Source organism: Aegilops tauschii, chromosome 4, assembly GCF_002575655.3.
Source record: "Aegilops tauschii subsp. strangulata cultivar AL8/78 chromosome 4, Aet v6.0, whole genome shotgun sequence".
In the NCBI taxonomy this organism is placed as follows: domain Eukaryota; kingdom Viridiplantae; phylum Streptophyta; class Magnoliopsida; order Poales; family Poaceae; genus Aegilops; species Aegilops tauschii.
In genome coordinates, this window is record NC_053038.3 from 195,191,670 (window position 1) to 195,197,353 (window position 5,684).

The 5,684-nt window shown below is 45.9% G+C and overlaps 1 long non-coding RNA gene across 1 annotated transcript; it reads left to right on the top strand.

Annotated features, from left to right (window-relative positions):
• The first annotated feature begins 2,717 nt into the window (after positions 1–2,717).
• On the top strand, positions 2,718–4,332 carry LOC109771985 (uncharacterized). Its single transcript, XR_005753233.2, has 2 exons — positions 2,718–3,899; positions 4,042–4,332. It is a non-coding gene; the product is annotated as an uncharacterized lncRNA (long non-coding RNA).
• Positions 4,333–5,684: the final 1,352 nt, after the last annotated feature.

A 5,684-nucleotide genomic window follows, 5' to 3' on the forward strand; every position in this document is an offset into this window, starting at 1 on the left:
CACCCGGCATGTTAGAAGGTTTCCATGCAAAGATGTCCCGGTTCTCACGGATGAACTCGATGAGCGCGCTTTCCTATTTGGGCTCCAGATTAGCGCTGATACTGAACTGCTTAGATGAGTCGCCGGGGACAAAATCAACAAGCTTGGTTTCATCAGCCGATTTAAACTTTAGCGCGGGCTCATGTTCTGTGGTTGGCTTCTTCAAAGACGTCATGTCCGTCGGGTCAACATTGTCCTTATAAAACTTATCTGGAAGACAAGCAAATGGGACAATAGTTCAAGTCAGCATACTCAAGCCTAAATAAGGCACATCCTTTCTCACAGGCATGTATCTTCTCATAGGGCATCTTAAGTGCACGGAGGATTTTGTCCGACTGGTACAGATTTGTAGGCATTACATGGCCTTTGGGTAGAAAGCGTCCACATACTGTCATCATCGCATCGTAGCACTCTCTGCCCAAGTTGAATTGAGCCTTCAGAGCCATTACTTGTGAGATGGCATCCAGCTGACAAAGCTCTGTGTGCTCGTGGAGAGGACATTTTGAAGACTCCAACATTTCATTGAAGGCCTTTGCAGATTCCTCCATCTCATTGTCTGAATCCTGAGCATCATCAAAGTCTTGCACCATGTCTTCCATCCCGGTACCATGCTTGTCGGTGCAACGACGAACCACCTCAGCTCTGACACGTTGGGCAGACTCACCATGAAATGTCCACAACATATATCTGGGCGTAAAACCACTCTTCTGCAGGTGTTTGCCCATTTCTTCCTCTGTCCTCTTGTGCCAATTGTCGCACCAGACACAGGGGCACCAGGTTTTCTTCTAGCCATTTGCAAATGCGGCTCTCACAAACCCCTTGGTTTTTGTTAACCATTCATTGGTCATGTCTTTCTGACTAGTGTGACTGGTGTACATCCACGCACAATCACTCATCTTGCCTACCTACACTCTAATAGGTAAAGATAGGTCCATCAGCATGTATATTCATTAGTTAATCTAGTTTGTCAATTTTATTACATCCATGCAACCTACACTCTAATAGGTAAAGATAGGTCCTTATCCCACCCGAGTAAGTGTAGATTGAGTACGTTCTCCATGCTCTACCCCATTCTGAGACAAAATTTCGGTAGCATCTCCCCGCTGTTCTCCAAATACACGTCTCGGCAAAAAGCGAAGAGAATGTGCATCCGGAGAACAACAGGGAGGCACTGCTGAAATTTTGTCTCGGAATGGGGTAGAGCATGGAAAACGTACCCAATCTACACATACTCGGGCTGTCCGTGGAAATCGCTGGACAATCCGAATGAGTTACGGTGATAAATATAAAACTGAATGCATATTTATCGATGCAACACTTTCGGACGGGAGACGCCAAGTTACGCAACTTAGCATGAAAATGAAATGTACTAACATGCTTAAAATGGCTTAGGAGGTGAAGGTGGATTCATAGCTCACCCTCGGCTGTAGAGGAAGTAGTCGAACAACGGCAGGATCACAAACCAAAAACTTCTACCAATGATGACTCCAAGGAGATGAAATAGCACAAAGCCTGCAAATTTTACCAATCGAGTCAAGAAAATTTAGGACATCACATCACATAAAGCATCGACACTTCAAACTATGAAAAAAAATCGACCCCTCGGCAATCCTCGACCCTGGACCCCTCGGAGATCCTCGACCCTCGTTCCCGACCCTCGACCCCTCGTAGATCCTCGACCCTCGACCTTCTTTTCCTTCTTTTCTTTCTTTTTCCACTTCTTTTTTCCATCTTCTTCTTCCTTCTTTTGGATCTTCTTCTTCTACTTTTTTTTTTTCATCTTCTTCTTCCTTCTTTTTCATCATCATCATCTTCCTATTCTTATTCCTCTTCTTCCTCTTCTTCTTCTTATTTTTTCATATTTCTTCTTTCTTCTTAACCTAAACTAAACCTACTAAACTAAATCTAAACCTAAACCTAAAATAACAGAAAAAACTAAACCTAAAGTAAACTAAATCTAAACCTAAAACTAAACTAAATCTAACTAAACTAACAGAGAAAAATAATGAAAAAAAGAGAGGGGGAGGGGGCTCACCGGAGTGGGGGAGGTGGAGGCCGATGGAGGAGGCGGCGACCGCGACAGGGCCCGGGGGTGCCGGGCGACGGGGTGGTGCGGGGCGCGACAGGGCGGCGGGGTGGTGCGGCGATGGGGTGGTGGAGCGGCATCAGTGCGGGCGCGGGCGGAGAGAGAGGGGTAGGGTCGGGGAGAGAGAGGGAGGGGTACCATTAGTTTGGATGGGCCCAAACTCTTTGCCGTCTGCTAGCTGGCGGCAAAGACTCTTTGCCATCCGCTAGCGGACGGCAAAGAGTTTGGGGGTGGGCCGTTACAGCGTTGCCCTAATATGGACCCCACCCAACCTCTTTGCCGTCCTCTAGCTGACGGCAAAGAACTGGCTGATGACAAATTACATCTTTGCCTTCAGCCAGTTCTTTGCCGTCTGTTTTTTGTAAGCTGACGACAAAGACCTTCTTTGATGTCAGCTAGCGGACGACAAAGAACTGACAAATGACAAATTCTCTGATTCCAGTAGTGTTATGAGTATACAGTCATGTCCTTTTGTTTGACTAATGCCCCTGCCTATTTTATGAGCATGATGAACAAGGTATCTTACATTCTTAAGAAGTTGCTCCCCACTACAACCAATTCTCTCAACATACGCATTATCCACATCAGCTTCATGCCACGTCAGCATTCACATAAGTCTAATTCTTAACATGCATCATGCCATGTCGCCCTGCCGTTACCAGCGTACAAAACGGACCAAGGACCGCTACCATCCCACACCCTTCCATCGCACGTGTGCACGAATTAATCGGAAGCCCAAGTAGTTTTGCAACTGCACCTCACGATTGACTCCCAACACAAGCAGTACATGCCATCTATTCCCGAGTAGGCCCTAACTCCTCTAGAACGAAACAAAGACACGACCCTCTGTTCACCTTCGCCCCTTTCCGGCCATAAATCACGGGCTCATTAAACAACGACCCCTCAGTCCCTCAAATACCAATCTTTTCCTCTGCCTACAGCGGCGACCGGCGCGACAACAGATGGGTGCCGATCTTCTACGGCATGATCGCCGGTCCGGGTGGCCTCCGCGGCTCTTCGATATTCTATCAGGTTACGTCCGTGTTGCTGGTGTGGTGCCCTACATCGTCGAGCCGGCGGCTGCAGTGCTTGATCGTCCCGTCCATCTCTGCCTCTGTTCCGGCCAAATTAGCTCCGGCGCTGCTTGTGAGGTTGGCCGGTTCCATCAGAACTGGACTGGTCGCTTGGGGAGATTGGTGTCCGGACCTGGCTTGGCCTAGAAAGACCGAACAAGTCTCTGTTAACAGCGATGTTTGGAGGAGCTCTGCATCCACCTCCTCTGGTGAGCGTTCAACGGTGTGCTGTCGTAGCGGATTACTGCAACAATGGTAGCCTTTTTTCCAAGCATAGTTCCTGCAACTGGGAAGGGAAGCCATCCAGGGCACATTTTTGTATCGGCGATGGGTTTGCATATAAGGACGAAAAACTTCAGAGTACGGTAATGATAGGAGCGGTGGTCTTCGTTCTGCCTTTTTGTATCCTGCAGGCAAGAGAAACTAAAGGAGGCGAGCTGCTCTCAACATTAATCAACGGAGGCTATACCTGGGTGGACTCGCCTGTGCTCCGTTCTTAATCTCAACAGCCATCGGTGAGCCATCCCTTTCGTCTTTTCCAGCTTCTCTATGACACTTACACCTATCTCCAACATGAGTTTAGTTTTTTATTTGTAAGTTCCACCATATGGAAGTCAACATGCTGGCAGGTCCCAACCTCATAGCCTGCTGTTAGCACATGAAGCTAGATGAGACGAATCTGGAATGCTCTCATGTATCAGGTTAGTCTAGATCAGAACCCCCACCAAAAAAAACTGAACTTCACCTGCCATTCTGAATCTTAACTACATTGGGTCAACACATGTAATTCATGAAATTCTTACAGATCCCATTTAGACTTGATGGATATTTTTGTTCCTGCAGACCTAATTTAGAGTTGAGGTGGCAATTTTCTTTCACATGATTATCTGAGTATTTCAACGAAGTATGCAGAGGGAAGACACCTGATTGCTGGATATATCTAAACATGGAATTATGTCCGTCAGCTTATATATATGTACTCTCATGTATTTCTCTTTTTTGTTGTGCTCAGATAATCATCTCAAGTCAGACACATTGATTACATTTCCATATATTGTCTTAGTATTAAACCTAACATAACCAAACTTATCAGCTTGTGCTTTTTTTTATTAAATACAAACATTTCTGCCTCTATTCACTTTTCTTCTAATAGTGAACTTATATGATTAGCTAATAATGTATACATACATGTACATCTATTCTTGATATTGTATTTGATTATATTCATTAATATTGAATCCAAATTGCTTGCACTATGAATGCCGCAGCAACGCGCGGGGTATTATCTAGTTCACGGAGTTCTTGGATAGGTCTGTTGTGGTATTCATTGATGATATATTGGTTTACTCCAAGAATGAGGAGGAACATGCCGAACATCTGCGCTTAGTTCTAAAGAAGCTCAGAGAACATCAACTTTATGCCAAGTTCAGCAAGTGTGAGTTTTGGCTGAAGGAAGTGCGATTTCTTGGACAAGTTGTGTCAGGTGAAGGGATTCCAGTGGACCCTACCAAGGTAGATGTCGTGGATTTTTCACGGCAGATGTCCTAGTGTGAGGACTTAGTCGTGAGGCCAACGCATCTATGTGGTAGCTTGAGAGGGATTGATCGGAATCGAGAGACGCAACACAAGACAAGGTTTTAGATAGCTTCGGACCCCGGGAAACATCATCCGGTAACAACCCTACATGCTGTTTGTGGCTATGTCTCATTATGCTCATGAGGGAGTCGCCATAAACCAGCTCTCCTAGTTGTGTCTAGCCTTAACGATTATTTCGCTTCTTACTTGTCCCTCTTGGGGTGCCCCGCCCCTCCTTATATAAGTTGTAGGGGCGGGTTACATGTAGAGACAAACTCGGATTAGGACTTAACCTATTTTGACGTCTTACCATGGGCTTCTTAACGTCTCGGGCTTATTAACGCCAAGCGACTCTGTTACAATCTGACTGTCTGGCTTAACATCTGTCGGCTTAACATCTGGCTTAACGTCTGCCGACTTACCATCTGACTTACCATCTAGCTTAACATCTGCCGGCTTAACATCTGGCTTAACGTCTGTCGGCATACCATATGACTTACCATCTGGCTTAACATATGTCGGCTTAACATCTGGCTTAACGCTGCCGACTTACCATCTGGCTTAATGTCTGCCGGCTTAACATCTGGCTTAATGTTTGCCGGCTTACCATATGACTTACCATCTGGCTTATCATCTGCCGGCTTAACATCTGGCTTAACGTCTGCCGGCTTACCATCTGACTTACCATCTGTCGCCTTACAATCTGGCTTACAATCTGCCGGCTTATAATTTGTCGGGTTACCAATGAAACACCAAGTCTCGGCCGGGTCATATCTCCGGGCGGGTCATACCGCGGGGTATATCCCCGACATTAGCCCCCAGTTTAATTTGGATTTATCCATGTTAAACTAATCATGTAAACATAACACAAGAAACAAATTTGACAGATTGTGCTCCGGGTTAAAAAATTC